Source organism: Myiozetetes cayanensis, unplaced genomic scaffold (genome assembly GCF_022539395.1).
Source record: "Myiozetetes cayanensis isolate MyiCay16 unplaced genomic scaffold, myiCay2020 scf15, whole genome shotgun sequence".
In the NCBI taxonomy this organism is placed as follows: Eukaryota; Metazoa; Chordata; class Aves; order Passeriformes; family Tyrannidae; genus Myiozetetes; species Myiozetetes cayanensis.
This window is the reverse complement of record NW_026087159.1, coordinates 11008104-11027002: the sequence shown is the minus strand read 5'-3', so window position 1 is coordinate 11027002 and position 18899 is coordinate 11008104. Positions and strand designations below refer to the sequence as shown.

At 44.2% G+C, this 18899-nt stretch overlaps 1 protein-coding gene across 2 annotated transcripts in view; it reads left to right on the top strand.

Moving 5' to 3' along the window:
* The first annotated feature begins 2438 nt into the window (after positions 1–2438).
* The window catches only part of PASD1 (PAS domain containing repressor 1), a 98095-nt gene continuing 81634 nt past the window's right edge, over positions 2439–18899 (top strand). The window contains exon 1 of one of the 2 annotated variants that reach the window (XM_050310220.1): positions 2439–2457. The gene's annotated coding sequence lies outside the window, so the exon portion shown is untranslated. Of the gene's footprint in view, positions 2458–3466; positions 3589–18899 lie in introns of those variants that run through there. The other variant, XM_050310216.1, reaches the window with a different exon arrangement.

Genomic DNA, 18899 nt, shown 5'->3' with positions numbered 1-18899 from the left:
GACTGACCTAAGTGCAAGTCAGGGGAGTTTTGTTTTGGGTGGATTTCCCTTAGGTGCTATCAACAGCTTTTTTTAATTTGATTTTCATAAGTAATGTATTGGTTGTGCATAATCCTGTGCATGGGCTGAATGTAATATTCCAAACTTAGAAGAACAAGGTAAACAAATTCCCAAAGCAAAAGGCAATCTTGGAAACTTCCAAAGCCTCACTTATGATAAAAGTAATTTCAAAGCAAATATCTGTGTGCTGAAAAACATTCAATTTCAGAGAAAAGTAATTTAAGCAGCATGTATTTTTCAGTTTGATGGTGTTCCATATAACACGGTATTAGTTTCCTCGTTCATTTGTAAGTGTCTACTCATTAAGCAAGATCTTCTTTACAAAGTGTAGGGGCTGTTTAAATGCTTTAGGGGATGAGCATATTTATTATGAGCTGATAATCCTTGTAACTTGTTACATTAAAATATAAATGGATTATAGTCTGATGAGAAGCATGAAAGTGATTACTAAACTGTGGAAATAAATGTGCTAGAACCCTAAATAGTGTAATAATCCTCTAAGGGGAAATTGCACCTCATTCATTTATAATGGTATTGTGATTGGCTTTGTTTTAGTCCAACTTTGAGTCAATGCCTCTGTGAAAATCCCATGACTTGCCTTCCAAAATGACATCAAAGATGAAAGGAGAAAAACAGTCTTGACAAAACCAGGTCACTACATCAGCAAGAGCAGAGTGGGCTGAGCAGCTCTGCTTCCTAAATCAAAGCCTTGCTGCAGGAGCAGCGCCACGCTCCTGATGTGTGTCACAAGTGCCATTCCCAGCAGCAAGGGACCAAAAAGTGTCACAACAGCAGAAAAAGGACCAAAGGCCTTGGCCAGAGCCTGGGACCTCTCCTCCCAGAGCACTGCTGGTGCTGAGGTGAGAATGTGGAGGTCCTCAAGGCATCCCTTCTGGGGGATGACCTAGTCCCAGCTATGATGGAGTACACAAGGAATGAGGTGGAATAGTGAATCTTTTGTGCCTAAATCAAGCAAAAAGCCCAGCAAAGGATCTGAGGTGTTCTGCTAGCCTTGTGCTTCCAGAAAAAGCAAAGGTCCTTTCCCAGTCTTGGCTAGGAACTCCCAGCACTAGGAGAGACTAAGGGTCTCCTAAAGCATCCACATCTGAACCGTGAGGGAAACGTATGAGCCTGGAGCCCACCTCGGTCTGCCTACAGAGCAAGGAGCTGTCAGGAAACCATCATATCCCTCTCCTGCCACAGTTCCTGTGCATCCCCAAAAGAGCTTGTTTCTTTGACTATGGATACAAGGCCAGAGTTTCGGTATTTCCACGTGAGTAGCAGTAACAGGACATGATCTCTGGCAGGTTTCACTAAAGCCATCCAGCAGCCTGTGTAGCAGATGCTAATGCAAGCCACATGTCACAGGCTTTGTTCTTTCTGTGGGTTTCCTCAGGCAAGGTGTACCAAAAGCAAAGACCACTTTGGGCTTGGAATGACACACTGCACAATGTCTCCTAATGCAGCCACTACTGTGTGCTGAATGCTGGAGTCTGCTCCTCCCCTCGAGATCCAGCATTTCCCCAGCTGCACCTTGTTGGCAGAGATATCCCAGCTGGAAGCTGAAGTAGCTCATCAGGGGATTCAGATCAGCTGCCTCTCCCCTCAGTGTTCTCCTCATGCACCACAAGAGCTGCAGGAGCACAGAGAGGAGGAGGCACTGGTAGGTCCATGTCCCAGGGGAGGTGGTGATGGTTAGAAGCAAATGAAGAACAAGAACTGGCATCTGCCCTGACACAACAGGTCATCCAGAGAAGGAAACTAGGGGAGGAAAACAGAAACTTTAGTGATATTATGAAGACTTGCCTTGGTTTCAAGTGAGTTAATATCTCAGTGCAAATTAGTTGACTTCTATCACCTGGGACTTCTTTGTGTAGGAATTTGAGCAGAGCAAGCTAATAATGACTCGGGCTCATTGGGATTTAAAATGGAATTCCTGCTTCTTGGTGTAAATGGAAAGTGATAGTGTAGCATGTGGGAGGTCTTTAAGCTTCTGGATTTATTACATTTTGTAGGATTATAATAGGTTTTTTGAAGCTTTTTGTTTCATCTTGAGCACTGGCAGAGGCAAGAAGGTAACTAAAGGTACACACAGAGCATTTTAATGGGGCTTTTTCCTGAAATCATCTGAGTGGCCAAGCCCCCTCTGACCATAGCCCCGCCCTCCCATCTGCATTTCATAAGGGTATTACAGCTGTAATTAATAGGAGTTGTATAACAGTACCTAATTAAACTCTGATCATATAGTGTAAATTTAACTTGATTATCGTTAGCCTCAGTGAACTCTGCAGGAGATTAATCCTGGTGATTCACTCAGCACAGAAGCAACAGCAGCAGCTCTGTGGAGGACCAAAACATTAGTGAACAGCGATGCTCTGCACCCCAAAACCCTGCAAGGTAAGTCCCAGTACTGATGGTAGCACTGGTGTTGGGGAGGGGACTGTGCTAGGACTGGAGTCTCCCTGTTTTCAAATTGGTTAAAAGCCACTGGGACGCCAGCAGGCTGCTATGGCGCGGTTCTTAAAATCACTGAATAAGGAGTCTGTGAGAGGATTATGGCTTACATAAGAGTTTTATGTCTGTCCTAAAGCTACAGCCCCTATGCATTTGTGCACTGTGTACTGTGTCTGCCAGTGATTGATTCATGGACACCAGAATATCCTGAATGACTACAAGCCACATTTTGTTTAAGATTGTTTCAGGGCCTGGTCCCAGTCTTCTGAAAGCTGGTGAGGTTTTGTCTGTGGGAACAGAGAAAAGGCAGTAATTTATTTATTTATATTAATTACTGCATATTAAAATGCTGTGTGCTTTGCTTCTGCACACTGTGCTAGAAAGTTCTATGCCAAAAAAACAAACAAGCCTTTTGTAAAATATTGGGGTTTTCTGTATCTAGTCCGGATGTACAGGGCATGGGGTTTGTCCTGTCTTTGGCTGAGCACATCTGTTTGTTTGTTGCTATTAATAGTTTAATCAATGGGGCTGATTCCTGCATATTCTCCATCTGACAGTAGCCCAGAAGACCCAGATGGCAGAAAAAAAAGGTTTTTTGTATGTGTCACTTTTTTCTTTCTTTTTTTTTTTCTTTTCTTTTTTTTTTCTTATTGCTTAATTAAAAGCAAAGGGAAAGTTTTACTCTTGTTTGCATGAATGGTCACATCAAACAGTACAGGAAAATCTAGGCCAAGCTGCATTCAGCAGTCTAAGGAACATTATACCAATGCACCGCTTCCTTTCACAGTAGCAATGCCTCTTAATAAACGCCAGGCACCTTTTGAACTCTCTTTGATACCGTTAGCTTTGCTTTTCATAAGTACCCAAAGCCCACCTTGCCCCCCCCGAGCTCGCCGTGGTTGTTAGGAGATGTATCCGTGTGGGATGGGAAGGAGAGGGATGCGCGGGGTGCATCCTCGCTGCCTGCAGAAACGGTGCCGGTTATATAACGCCCTCGCTGGGTAACGAGGTGAAACTCTGTCAACTCTTCTGCAGGAGCTTTCAGAGGGTTTGGGGCTGCTGGCTGGCTGTGGGGTAAGTCAGGGACGTGTTGCTCGGGGTGGGGTGTGTGGCAGGGTGCATACACAGGTGTGAGGGTGTGCAGGGCTGAAAAGGTGCTCCGGAATCACAGGCTGAGATGTGGGTGCAGGCGACGGTACCTCAAGCAAACACGGCCTCTCTGCCTAGTTAGTACCTTGCCTGAAACAGATCGTTTTAGGTTGTTGCCGCTTTGTGAAACAGCTCTGTAACTTATTTGTGCTGTCTGTCTGTTTTCCTCTAACGTGTCTGAAACACAATTAAGAATAAGCTGTGCTTAAGTCACAATGGCTTTCCCTTAATATTGGTAATAACACTTCGTGAGAGAAGGCTGTGCTCAGGCAGTGAAACAGTCCAAGATGCTGGCACTATTCAGAATGTAACTTGTTGGGGCTTTGCTGTTGTTTTTTGCACTTACTGTTGTTCCGTGCACTTGCAGAGCTGTGCCTGTTTGCAGCTCAGCTGCTACATTTGTTTGTTTGTGTTGACTTCTGAGTGCATGCTGGATGACTGTGTCCATGGGTGCTGGATATCCATGTCTGTTGTGATTTAAGACTGAACTGTAGATCTGGATGTGCTTGCCACTGCCATGGAAGAGCTACTCGTGTGCGTAGCACTCTCAAGGAGCTGCTGTCAAACGTGCGTCTCAGAGCAGAAAGCAATCTTTGCAGCAAGATGAACAAAGAGAATGCCTGAGCTTTCGGGGTTATGTTTGCACTGTAAGTGTAGTATGTGCTTGAAGTATGGAGGAGTTACTGGGGAAACTGGTGGCTCCCTTATGGACACAAAAGGACTGGGGAGTGGGGCTGTGAATCCACAGCCCAGTTAGCTGTAAGCTCAAAAGATTCAAACAGCGAGAAACAGAGACTAAATGGACCTAAATAAGTGAGGGATCTGAATTATTCATAAACAGAAATGTTTGTTCCTTAACAGTCAGGTGCCTGAATCCAGAGCAGCCTCAGGCCATGGGACTGGCATTGTGAGGGTGAGCGTTGTCCTAAAATGAACTGTGCAACAGAAAAATCGCTTAGTATGAGATACAGGCTCGTATTCCCCTGGGACTGAGAATCTCTTGTACTCAATTTTTAGACTTTTTTTGTTACAGTCTAAAAGGTACTTACTTGATGCCACAATTCCTGTCACTTTGGCTTTTGCATTTGTTCCTTGCAACATTCAGCTGGAGTAGCAGCTTGCCAGGGCCCACATCCTATTTCATCTTTGTTCTCCTTCTCTTGCTATGCTTGGGGTTGGTGGGCCCATAGATCTGACTGGTCCTTTGCTGATTTTGTGGCCTTTGTGTGAGGAGATGGGTGTAAGAAGAGGTGGAGTTTTTTTGGCTTGGTTTAATTTTTTTAAAAATTTTTAATACAAAACAGGGTTTGTTTTTGATCTGGGATAGCAGTGCAGCTGAAAACTGGTGTCTGATAGTCCTGTTGAGGAACAGGTCTCTCAGGACCCAAAGCGTGGTGTTATACTGCACTCTCCTGACCGTCCTGTCCCTCCCTCACCTGTGCTACATCACCCATCATTCATGCCAGAGGTAGAAACCAGAAGCAGTGGACTATATTGAGATTCCAAGTGGTGCTATGCTTTGGCAAGAGGGAAGGAGATACTTGGGGATGTGCTGCCTCTGCTTCATCCACTTCAGTTGTCTCCCTTTGAGCTGGCTTCAGGTGGTTGGAAGCTGATCAGCCAGTTCGGCCCTTGGCTTAAAAGGGAACCACAACAGCTTCAGTCACAGCAGGGCTGGAAAGCTCAGCTTCAGTCTGCCAGGGTCCCTATTTCTGGGATAGGGTGTAGTGGAATAGAAGCAGCAGAGGACTGACCAGGAGACAAAGACTGCTAAATGCACATAGTCATAAAAATCATTCTAATAATTGGAAGTGTTGGGCAGCCTTGCTGGGAACTTAAACATAGAAGCCAAGAGTCAATCACACCTCAAAAACTGTGTTCCACTGTGTCCTTGAGCTAATTTCTGTCTTGCTGGGCAGGAGGACGGGCAGAAACCTCTGCTTTTCCTTTCCAGGAGGGAGAGAGTTAGTCTTGTGTGCATCAGCAATGCAGTGGTACCCCCAGAATGGCAAAGGCAGCAATGGAGTTTGGCCATCCAATACTGCAAGCTCCCTAGCACTGGGTACATCATTTAGGCTATGTAGAATGCCCTAAGTGACAATAGGTAGAGAAATATCACACAGCTGCCTAGTTTTTCATACATGATCACTGGGGTGCTGGTGGCTTTGTAAGTTTTGAAGCCCCATAGCTGAGCCCACAGGGTCCCTGTTGCCATTTGGAGATGGTGAGCCTTGCCCTATATGTCAAGCAGACTTCTCTGTCTGCTTGCCTGTGTTTAATTACCATTATGAAACGGTAATAAAAAATTAAAAATGTCATTACAGTGTGGTGCAGAGATGGGATTTGCAGTCCAACTGCAAGTCTCCTGTTGGAGAAGCTGCTCCAAGTTTATCTGAACTCTGACACTGGGCAGTTGTGCTGCCAGGCAATGGTGCTGCCCCCTGAGAGAGCACTGTGTTACAGCACAGGGCTGATGCACAGCATCTCTGCATCTGTTAGTTGACAGCCATCCTATCAAAGGTAGTTTCCTTTGCTTCCTCTACAACATCAGGCAGAGAGAAGCTCAATTAAGAAACTTTGGAATTTGAGAACTGTAAATGTGTTCATGTCGCTATCTGTCTGCCCTGGCATGATTTTGGCCTTTAAATGGTACACATAGTTTACCTTTTTTTCATGTTTTGTTAACACTTTTAGAGCAGGGCTCTGTGGTGTGGTCCAGGGCAGCTACTGGGGACAGCAAGAGCTGATGAGAGGCAGCCAGGTGGCAGGACTGGGCTGGGCAGGAGCCTTTCTTGGGGCAGGGGCCATGAGATCTCCACAGAGCTGTTCCATGGCTAAATGGTCCAGGAACAGGAGCAGCACTGGTGCTCTCCTGCTCCTCCCCACACTCCTCATTTTGCTTTTTGGATGGTGCCTGGCACATCAAACCCCCTCACCTACAGGCCAGGAGGAGGCTGTTTTCCACAGGCTGCTGTGTATGTGCCTGGGGTACAGCCACAGGACTAGTTGGAGCAGAGAGCCTGAACAGCACTAGAAGCATCCTAAAGGGTCCCCCTACAACCTGGGGGGTTCTGTTCTTTAACTTGAACTTTTTAGAATAAAAGGTAGACTTTACTAAGAGTGGTATTGTTTGCCAGAATCTGATTGACTCAGACAATTTTCTTCCTACTATATTTTGTTTGCAGGAATTAGCAGATACTTTGTTAAACACCAAACTTGTTTTTAACGTTATGATATTGTAACACACATAGGAAGCAGAGGTCTTCCTCTGCATGCATCCTTTTCTGTCTACCTGAAAGAATAGTCCAGCTCTTAACTGCTACCCTGGGGAAGGTGCTGAGCCCTGTCAGCTGGGAAAAGGAGTGCTGATGTTGTCTGATACCTTGGGCAGCTAAGCCTAAGACAGACCAGTAAACTGCATTGTTTTCATTGACTCTGGTAGGCTTTTTATTAGATTGCCATTCCCTTCACAGACTCGAGGACCATACTAATAAAGGTAACAAGTGATGAGTAACAAAGGTGAGCAGAGATGCTTACCTATCCCAGTCCCTCGAACCTATTTTCTGTTCTGACCTCATCTTGGCTAGAATTTGATTTTGAGTCTTTGGGTGGATTGGGCAGCCCCCTGCTCAAAGCACTGCTTCAGAAAATACTGTGCCAGGCTGTATGTTTATTAATAAGCTGATTTTGTAAGGAGATGGAGCACCATGTCTGAGCTCTCGTGGCAGGGCTAGCTAATGATATTGGACAGCGAGCAACTGTCACTTTTGCTAAATCTGTCATATTGCAAGTAAGCTGCTTACAGCATGCAGTGGAGGTGGGCAGAATGACAGTCTAATCCACCTTAGGGCTCTACCCAAAGTGAAATGTGGAGTCTGCTTTTCTCAAGAACACACTTGTCCCTTGGACACTGTTGTCTCAGAGGCACAAAGAAAGCTAAGGAGCAGAACAGGCATCAGCTTTGCTGAATAAAGTCCATCTGTGTGTCTGCTAAAGGCCTTCTAGACACTCATCCCTGAGCAATGATAAAATAGGACTTCTGAGGAACAGAAGTGACATGGAATTTGTCAGAAAGCATATCTTTGTACATTTCCTAGCAATGCAGCACAGATTTGCAAGCCAATCTGAGGATTTCTTTATATAGAAAAGGGGAACACTGTGAGACCCGGTCAGCAGAACTGGACTCTCAGCAAAGCTTTCATGGGTGGGAGCTGGGGAAGTAGCACACAAAGAGGCTCTTGGTGATCTCTTTCTGTTTCCAGTGCAGCAATATGCCATTTCCTAACCTAGAGACCCCAGTGTGACCTCACCTGCACCAGTTCAAGTGCAGCCTGTGGGCTCTGCGATGGCTGTGTGGTGGGTTTGGGGAGGGAGGAAGAAAGGTGTGGGCACCACCTTCTGCTGACACCTTCCTGTGCCACCTCCCGCTGACGTTCAGCCCTAGGCCATTCTTCCTTGTTGCTGTGTTAGGTGTGACTGTCCCGTCATGCTTCTGTGGTAGGAAAATAGCGTATTTTCCCAGGTTTCTCCCTCTCTTTTTACACCCGTGCATCACGAGACACAACATGTTTTTCAGAAGTGATCCCCCATTTTGGCCTCATTTGGCCAAAGTGCGTAGCACTTCCTTGAATTTGAGTAGATAAATAATCATGTTGATGGAAGTGCTGCTTAATATTAAACTAAGTCTGTTGCTGAATCAGCTCCTTGATCTTTGGCAACCTTTGTGCTACAGAAGTATTTATGCATGTAAACATTAGATTGTAGATGGAGTTTCTTCAGATAATGCTGCAGCATATGGGGCACAGGGCTGAACTTTATGGGGCAATAAAACTCAGCACTGAATGCTGTGAACAGTTTCCTCTTCACAGGTCTTTATATCTGCTTTTGACAACTAATCTTCAGTGGCATTTAGTAGTGTTTAAGAACATCTTCATTACTCTCAAATTGTCCTGTCACCTGTGCAGTGCTCCACATGTAGAGGGTGTTTGATGGTACTGTGGTCTTTCCTGGGGTTGCATGAGAAGCTCCACGGGAGGTTGGTATGCTGAATTAAGCTGGGACTGTAGACTGTGCATAAAGTTTGAGGGCTGTCCATTACAGTATGCATTTTGAAGTGATGGGGCTGTACAAAATATACTTGGAATGGGCTTCAGGAGGCCTGTTGTGGTTCCCCACAAGGAGATCCCCAACAGTCAAAGGTAGAGATGTGCCTACACGACTTCAAGAATTAAAGCCAAGAAAAAAAGAAAGGAAAGTGGTTTTAAACACTATCAGAAAACTGACGATGGGAGATAAATTAAATGCCTTACTAAAATCACTTAGTGGCAGGGCTGTAGGTTCAGTGTGGAATCCCTGGCAGTCAGCCCACCAATGCCAACAACAATCACGTGCCTCCAAGATACAGAGCTGAGGTCCCCCCATCTCCTAGAGATACCAGGAGCACATGAGGCTCATGGATGGCCATCACAGACAACAGGTTGTGCTGTCAAGAGTAACAAGTCGTGAGGAAATGGTTTAAGACCAAAGAAGGGAGTTCTGTCTTCTGCTCCTTTCAATCTCTGCTGCATTGGCACAGTCATGGTGAAGTAGTTGAAAGCTGATCTTTAAAAATCGTCTCTCCAAGCATTAGCTCTCAACCATACAAGCATGATTTTTCACACAAGGGAGATTGGGAGTGGCAGAAGTACCTTTTCAAGGGCAGGATTTGCTTGAGCTGGTCATGGAAGTGCACCCTGAGGGCTGCTGAATCAGGTTGCTCGTAAAAGTCAAGAGCATTTTAATGTAGAAGTTGTTTATGTTCTTTCTTGAAGTGTTATAATGAGGATACAGCGATAGCATCAGGGAAACAGGGTCACAGAGCGGAGCCCTGGGAAAGCACATGCCCAGCTCCTCGGGTGCTTACCTTGGGATATGTTTTGGTTGCTGACTGCTAAACACAGCAAAGCTGGACCTGCATTATCACCCTACTGAATTTCAAAAAGTTTGTTGTGTCTTACTGGAAATCAAGCTTCATCATTGAGAGCCTTAACCAGATGTAATTTAGAGGCTGTTGAAAACCACTCTGTCGCCATCACAACACTCCTATTTTTACCTTCAGGAGGAAGAATATGTTGAAATGACCTTTCGGTTTCCCAAAGATAAAGATGTTTCTAATTGGAATGGTACCTATGAATACATGTAACTTTTTTTAAAGGTAGGAAAATGTTTTCTGGTAGAGTTATACATTTGATTTGGGTTTTCTCTGCAGTCTTCACCTCCACAGAACTGAGTGGTGATTTTCGGATGGCTTTAACAATTACTTAGGAGATGATGAACAGTCTAAGGTTTTCAATACTCTTTAGATGGCTCTTTAGGATGAGGCCTATGATGCTGAGTATGTTGCATTGCCACTGGAGAGATCTAATGAGGCATTTATGTCTAAAAAAATCTCCTCAAATTAGCCCACCTACCAGACAGGACATCCACCTTGAAGGCCTTTCTGGGAACCATGAACAGTGCTGGCGAGCACCCCAAAAGGAGATTTCTTGGAAACTGGGCCCTTTTCAGGCGTTTCAGTTTAGATGTCCTGAGCCACTTTTCAGAAGTTTAATGCTATTTATCTCAAGTGGCCGTGGGTGTAGGTTTTTTTGGAGGAATTTAGTTTTAAATAACATTTCCCCTGCCTAGATCTTTATCATCATTAGAAGGGAACTTACTCTGGTTGCATGTGAGCTACTGCTGGCTCTCACAAGCACGGTGTTTACACAAGCCAGGATTTGTTCCTGGAAAGTGGGAAGGTAGGCACTGCTCCCACCAGTGTGTTGTGGGGGAGAGTTCTGCAGCTTGGCTTTGTCTTGATCACTTAACTGTAAGTTCTCTTTGGGCTCCACAAGAGGATATTCTGCAACAGTTCTCACAGTCTGACATCCCCCAGCTACCCATAAATGCATGCTAAAGCTGGTAATTTTATTTTGGGTGCTTTCATTTGGTTGTTTTGTGGGAGGAGAGCTGGAGTGGGTTTGATCCTTTTGAGCTGGTGCTGTGCTTAAGCTCCTTCCTGAATGTGCTAACCAAGGAAACTGAGCCATATTAGAAATAATATGGGTATCATTTACAGCCTTGTCTCTGCTGAAGGAAAACACTGAAACACAAAAGCTGTGAAAAGCTGTGACTGAATTCTAACTTGGGCAGCAGCACTTTTTTGAACAGTGATGAATCTCAGCATGAGCTCAAGTTTCACTACGGCACTTGCTGAATAAGTTAATAATTATATAATCATGTAATAGTTGGTGCAAGAACTGCCTTCTGCTGTGTAGGAAATGCAGAACGGTATTTCCTTTTTTTTATCGCAGCACCAAAATGAAGAATTCACGTTGCATTCACCAGTGCTGAAATTTGGTGGGTTGCAATGGGTTTGCTTTGATAAAGGGCTCAGTAACAATGCTGACAGTGACAGTGCTGTTGGAACAGAAGCTACCATTGGTGTTTGGAAACAGTTCTTGTATGGGAGAAAAAAAGGCCGTTAAGAGATTCTTCTGTGAAATAGTTCCAGACAAAGCACTGAGCTCACGGTGGAGTGTAGGAGAAGAAAAACGTGCATTAAGGCTTCTCTGTTACATGAGTCATCAAAACTTATGTAAATATGCCTTGTTATAAGCTGTATTTATCTTATTCCTGTAGAGAAAGCAGTAGTAATGCCTCTGTCTTTCAGATGTAGGTATCGAGGGCAGTGTTTTGATAAGCAGCATTACGTGCGTCCATTTTCCTGCATTTTCCCTGTGGATCACAGAAGACAAGAAACCAACTAAAAGCAATTTCCCCTGACCATTATTTGGAAACTTTAACAAAGTCACAGACCCTCTAGTCCAGGATGGCAGTGCTATCTAATCTGTATTTGAAAGACAGGTATGAGAGTCTGAATAACATGTCAGTTTAAAGTAATTATCCTTTTCTTTTTTTCTCTTTTTTGCTGGTATGTATCTGTGCATGTGCTTCAGCAGGGAGTCTGTGTGAAGGTTAAGAGGCTTTGTTAGTATAGTTGCAGTTTTCTTGAAATGTATCTGAACTGAGTTGTAGCTGGCCAGTGAGAACTGGAAAGAAATAAAACATGGTTTGACATGAAGAAAAAGGATCTCAAATTGTGTTGGTTCAAAAGTCAGAAAAGGGCTGTGATAGCCTGCCAGAATGAGTCATGTATTTTGGGACTGTTTGTGCCTCATACTCTGTTCCCCAGTAGAAGACACTTCTCTCTTGGACAGCTTTCAGCCTCATGCAATCAGTCCATCTAATTTAAAGACAAATATATGTATATTAATAATGAGAAGAATTGACTAACAGATTGACATTTCATGGGATTTTAGGGATGAACCTCTCTCTGCTGAAGTCAGAGGCAGCTTTGCCATTAAAAAGGGTATTTAGTCACTGCATAGTCTAACAGTGCAATTGCCTTAATAGACTAGAGTTATCTGAAGGGCATCCTGTAAATGTCAAACAAGGTTTGACTGGGGTTTCTTGTGCGTTATTTTGTGACTAACTAGGGTTTGCAAACTAGATTTTAGAAATCTATCCATATTTGGAATACTTTAGAAATTCATCTAAAGGTAAATGAGTAACAGACCAACATTCCTAGGTTTCTAGTGCTTGTATTTTGAGAGCTACAGAGTATTTTAAAGGGCTGGCATCTCTGAAGAAAATGAGAAATTTTGCTGTGATTTACATTGAGCTTTGGAGATGGTTTTGTATTTGGACCACCCTTTCAACCACAGACATACCCCTATGCTACAACCTATAAACAACCCAGGCAAAACCCTGAGGTCTTTGATGTTCTGCCAAAGTTCTCTGGTGCCACAGAGCTACCAGTGGCCACTGTAAAGGTGAGCCTGGCATCAGGCTTTTGGGGTTTATCCTGGCTGTCTCCCTCCTGATGTGTTTGCCTGATGTTTGAACTCTGTGTAAGTTGACCCAGGGCATCCTAGAGTTTCAGCTCTGGAGCCCAGGAGAACAGAAAGGATACTCTTGGCTCCAGCACCCTAACTGGCTTGTCCTTTGTCTAGGACAGCGCAAGTTATTCTTTCCAAGCAAATATTTACTAAGTAAATAGCAGGGGAGAGTTCGTATACAATTTGTTGGTGTTACGTCAATGAAGATTCATTCTGCTGTGTGTTTTAGAAGTTTAATTAACGTGGGCTTTGCAATATGTGTTGGAAAGTAAATAACAGGCACATCTTTATTTACCTGGCAGAAGAGTAATGCTTCTTTGGAAGGAGATGTGAAAGCTTTTCCTAGCACATGCGACTCTGTTCACTGGTATCATGCAGGCCGTTCTGCAGCACACATGCTTCTTAAATCCCCTGTAAGCCCAAATATCAGGCTTAGGGGAGAATTAAGTGCTGTACAGATTCATGGTGAGCCTTTGCACAGGGAGTGAGTTTCATCCTACCGTCTGAACACTGTGCAAACAAGCAGTCAGACCTGAGACTGAAGGAGATGATCAACTCCAGTTGGCTGTTGTGCAGAGCTGTTTATGGAAAACATATCAGATGCACAGGCTGACGCTGCTTTGTGGATTTTATCACGTTAGTGATCAAAAATATCCAACATGAGCGGAATACCCACAACTGAGCTGTTTTCATTTGGAAGGACTTCTTGGCTGACAACTTGGCTGTCCACTGAATTATAAATCTCAGCCAGCAGCATTTTACAATAGAGTCCTGATATAACCTTTAGCAGTGAACCACAGATGGCAACCATGTGAGAAGGCTACTGTGCTTTTGATGCCGTCTGCGCTGTAATCACTCCCATAACCAATGTGTCGTGTCCTGTAAGTGATGCATCATCCTCTGATGCCTCATCCACAGTCTCTGCTTCTGGGGCCTTGCAGATTATTGACACATGAGGTTTCCATTGGGGATTCCAAGGTACAGGCTGGTCAGTGGTGGAAAGTCACTGCCAGCAATGGGAGCTCTGGTTAGAGATAAGAAATCACACCTTATCAGAGCTGTCAGCCCTGTGAATGCTGCCCTGTGAAGTTTTAACTATCTGAACAAGGAGTCCTCATTAGCTTCCCTGGAATCACCTGCATGCTCAGTGTCAGGGATAAGTGTACACATCTTCAGGGCTTGGGATCAGCTGGGAAGGAAAAAAGCCCTGCTTTGAGAGAAGTTCCTCCAACATGATCATATCCTGGCTCACTGGCAAGGTCTGTCCTCCCTAGACTGCATCCCCCAGTCCACTGGAGATGTTCTCATGCTTTCTCTGGTCCCTTTGGTGTAGCATCTCACACCTGAGATAACAATGTGTTTGTAATTCCCTTTTTTCTGAGAACAGCTTTCATCATTTCATAAGCGGCTAAAATTTGCATAGCCACTAACTTCTCTATTAACGTATTTACAACAGGCTTAACAGCAAGGAACAGATTTCTTGTTCAAGATCAGCCATTTGAACAGTCAAACTTCTCTTACCTTTCTCAATAGTTTTGTTTGCATGTAACTGACCTTTCCTCCTCCTTCATTCCTATTCTGGTTTTGTTCATCAAGTATAATTTAAATGATGTTTGGTGTGAATTAAATGCTAAAAAAATGCTATTGATTGCTGTTATGCTTGTAGTGTCAACTCTGTTATTCTAAGGCATCAGATTGATAAATTATTTTCCAACACCCTGATACAATGAATATTTTTCCAGGTTGTCACAGAGGAGTAGAGCAGAGTAGATATGTATTTTTTTCCAAGGTTGTGCAAGAATAGGCACAGTGTTTGCTAATTGTCCCACATTTCCCCATACACATTTGCTGTTCTGCCACTGTGAGTAGGTTGTTACTGGTTGGTTTGTTTGTAGCCATCCCCTGTGCTTGGACAGAGAAATTGCAGTGGGTAACGGTTTTTCTCTGGACCTCTTTAAAACTCCTCTTTCATCTGCCTCCTGATTTTGCTCTGCCTCTTGAAATTTCATGCATTCTGGGGGGCTGGTAGCCCAGATGTTTTCATGACAATGGTGTCTTTATCATCAGGATTTCATAATTAGGCAATTTTTTTTTTACAATACAGTCATTTTGAGATTTTTGTGTAATAAGCAGTTAGATATTATAATTTGCTGGAGATGCATTTTTTTTCAAGTATAGATTAGAATAGATTTTAATTTTACAATTTCAGAGATCTAAATTAGACATTGTAGTAAAGAAAAACTACTTCTTATGTCTATTAGAACATTTATTTTTGTGTTGTCCTTATGCCAGTAAGAGTGAAATACTTCCATATGTTTTTAATCTTAGGTTAAGTTAAAACTGCTGGTAAAAAAGATGGTGGGAAAATTGTTTGCAGTGATGCAAGAAAATGTAGCTAGAATTTTTAAGATACTGCAGTGCTCTGTCCCCTCCTGCTCTGCAATGGGCAAGTCCAAGTGTCAGAAGAAATAAAATCTTAGTCAGTTTGAGCCAGCTGGAAGGTGGAATAACTTCAAGACATTTTGTTCTGATTATTCAACCACTTCTTTTTGGATGTAGCTGGAATGTTCAACCAAAAGTAATTTCATTTCCACCTCTTCCTATTTTGTGTGTGTGTGTGTTTCAGCTGAGAGATGCAGTGGAAGTAATTGCCTGCAAAAATGGGCATATTCCGGTACAGAGTCATTTCCAATCATTTCTCTTAGAAGCTCATTTTCTAATGTTGCTTACTCTGTCTTACTATTCTTATTTCTTTTCCCTCATGTTCAGTAAAATATTAATCCTTTCAAAAGTTAAGCCCGAGTTTGGTCTTTTTTTTTTATCTTTTGCTTCTTAATGGTGAGTGTTAAACACTGATTTCTGAGGATGTTCACAGCAGCAGATGTAGTTGCAAAGAGCAGTGGATAAATATAATTTCTCTTTCTGTGCCTCTTTTATTTCTAGTAGAAAACTGCCTGAAAACTTTACCCTAGTCCATCTCCATTTGTGTTTTGATGGGAAAACTCCTGATGGCTTTAGGCAAACAAAATGCTTTGAAGATGTAGACGTTTTTCTGAACTGGGGCTCCATTAAACTCTGAAATGTCAGGGTTGTGCTGAGATAACCCAGGCACTCACAGAAGCCTTCTTTGGTCTTACCAGGCTTTTAGGTGTTGATGGCTGTTGCTGTTGCCCTGTTGAAGGGAGAACAGGCATGGAGAGCAGCTTTTGCTGGTCACAGATGTCTTTAGGTCTTCCCCGTCTTTAAAGGGTGTTCTCTGAACACATCAGGGCAGGCTGAGGGAGCTGGATTGAAAACAGCTAAAGTAGCACTGCAGAGGTAAAACATGTCCCTCATGAAGTGTTCCCTTGGACAGTTTCTTTGCCTGTGGCTGTGATGCTGATGGTGGCAGTGGTGCTGTGGACAAAATTCAAGGTTGCTCCATGTGTCAGCACGATGGACTCCCAGGTCCAAACTCTGCTGCGTGGCACACGCGGGTTCAGATGGTGGCTGTCAAGGACTTGATGTTAGAAATCCGTCTCTGTAGTTCTGTCTAACCTAAAGCAGATTTTGTGGTCAGCATGAAGTAAGTGACGACCACATCTCGTCTAACTCTTCCTAACTGGACCCACTGTTTCCCTCTAAAAAGTTAAGTAAGAGGTGACGTCGCAGTCTGAGCTAGGGGTGGCTTTCATGTTACGTGGTGCTCAAAAAGTAGGTTACTGGGTCAGGAACAGCAAGTTCTGACTGTTTGCCAGCTCGGCCTTTTTTTTTCCCCGTGATGTTTATACTGCTGTGACCTGCCACGCTGAAATGAGTCTAAAATGAACACGAGCAGTGCTTCAAAACAGCAAGATGGGTTTGATTGAACTTGTCCTTCTGTACTTGCATCACATTATCAGTTCACAGGGTGGTTGCTGTATGGTGGCTTCCTTTTTTTGAAATGAAAAGTAAAGCTAATTGGAATCCAGTGGCTGCCAAAAAAAAAAAAAAAAAAGACCATCCTTTTAAAATTATTAGCTTGAAGCCAAAAAACTTTCTAAACTCACTGGAAAGTGAAGAGATGAAGAATTCAGTACTAGGAGAATTTATTCCCAGATCCAGGGTTGTGTTGGAGACCATACTTTTCAGATGTCTGCAGAATTTGAATCTAGCTCAGCATAGTGAATTTTGGAGCAACAGGGTTTTGATTCTGGCTACCATCGGCTTGAAATGCCCCCCAGCTACTTGCACTGTTTTATCCAAAACTAGTTCCTCCCCCTGCGGGTGTTCTGTCCTTTTAAGCCTCCCCAAAGCCAGAGCTCAAGACTGTGCTGCAGGGCACGAGGACAGAGGGCAGCTGCTGACAGCGTTGAATCCCTGAAAGGGAGTAAAGTGCCAGCCTGAGGGTGGGAACCCTGACAAGGAATTGCAGCTTCCTTCCCAGCGGGACCACAGGGGCCAGGAGCATGATGGTTAGAGTCAATGATCTTAAAGATCTAAAGCTGACTCAGACTGCACATGGGTTTGTACCTGCCCCAAATATCAGACCCCACAGTCTCTGTGTGCTGGGTGATGGCAGCCTGGGAGAAGACTGCTTGTCCCATTGCTGCCGTGGGCTCCTTCACCCCATGACTGGAGTGTGAAGACATGAGCAGTGGCTGCTTTACCCACAGGGCTGGCACAAGCCCTTTCTGGCTGCCATTAACACCAGTGACACACAGCTGAACTGGAATATCCGAGGTGAAATTCCTTCGAGTTGGAGGCAAGTTTTCCTCTTGCTCGGTGCCTTCATGCCCATATTTCTAGATCCTGATACTGCAGCTCTCCTCCCTCTGCTGAAGTGCAAAGAGTGGGATGGGTGGCCTGGCTTCAAATATTTGAATAATCTCAGCAACAAAAATATTATTCAAAGCAAAGCCTCAAAATACGTTCAGTGGCTCACTGCCAAAGCTGACTTAAGAGGAAACTATGTGGGCCATTCAGTCAAGTGATTCATCGAGCTTTCAGTGCTTCCGAAAACTCATCTAAAAGAAATTAAAGAGAAAAAAAAAAAAAAGGCAGGATTCAAAGAGATTGCACCTCACAAAATCTCTGTCTTCAATCAGAGAGAGCTTTCTGCTGCCAGACCAGATGCAGCAGGACAGAGAAAGAACAGCATCACTTAATGCTCATTGCGGAGCTAAAATGGCATCTCATCCCAGCGCATCAACAGCGCTCCCAGAAAATGGCCCGTGCAGCCTGCAAAGGCCACCCTCAGCACTGAGGTTTGCACAGGCCTCTTCATGTTTCTTCTCCACAACTTGAGAATATCTGACTTTCTGCAACTGGAGGAAAACTGTGTTGCTCAAAGAAGGGCGAGGTGAGTAATGCAGCTAATAAATCCACAAATGTCCCTATTTCAAAGCAGGGATCAGCTCATTTTCTCACCGTTTAATGAAATGCAGTCAAACTGCAGCACCTCTTAGACAACCTGTTATTTATGAGACTATCAACCTCTCAGAGCCACACAGGTTCCCCACTGGCAACAGCTCAGCAGGGCCCTGGTTATCACAGCTGACTTACAGTTCCCTCTCTGCTGGCAGTCATTTCAGCCACTACCAGAGAATATATGTTAGGCCTCACCCCAAAGACCCCAGTCCTCCGAGGTGCCGAGTGTTTGGTGTGGGAAGCAGTGTTACAAGAGGCAGCAAGGAGGTGAACAGCTCACCCCCTGCGTGCCCCCTCTTTCTTAGAAAGATGGATCAGATTCTTAGCTGATAAAAGTAGACATGGCTCCATTGCCTTCAGCAGGGCTGTGCTGATGTATGCTGGTGCAGAATCTGGTGTCTATTTAGAAGCAGAAGCTCTAAAGCTTTAAGGAGAGGCATGGCTTTAAAATGCAAAATAACCAGCATTAGTCCTTGCTGGCCTCATTTCCGAGGGGATCGTGTTGGGGTGAACTTGTCCTGGCAGTTGACCCATATGAAAATCTGCAGCTTTCTCTTGTGCTCCAAGTCCCTGGTGAGTTTGCAGGCACTGTGAAGCTTGATCCTGCCTTCCCCCATCCGATTGCAGGGTTAGTGAAGGAAGTCATGGTCTACTGGTTAGAGAGCACTGGCACAGCACACATTGTCACTTCTGCCCTTGCACTGCTTTGGGATGTGATCTTATGCAAAGCCCGTAGCTGTGCCTGGCCTTGATTTCTCTCGCTGAGAAACAATGACGACAGCACTACGTGAGTTCTTTCACCTATTCTTTTTTTTGGGGTGGAAATTGACATAAAAGAGCAGAAATCTGTGTCTGCTCTTCATCCCTGCTGCACAAATAGCTTTCCAGCCCACTTCAACAGCTGCAACATGAAAGTAAAAATATCAAAGC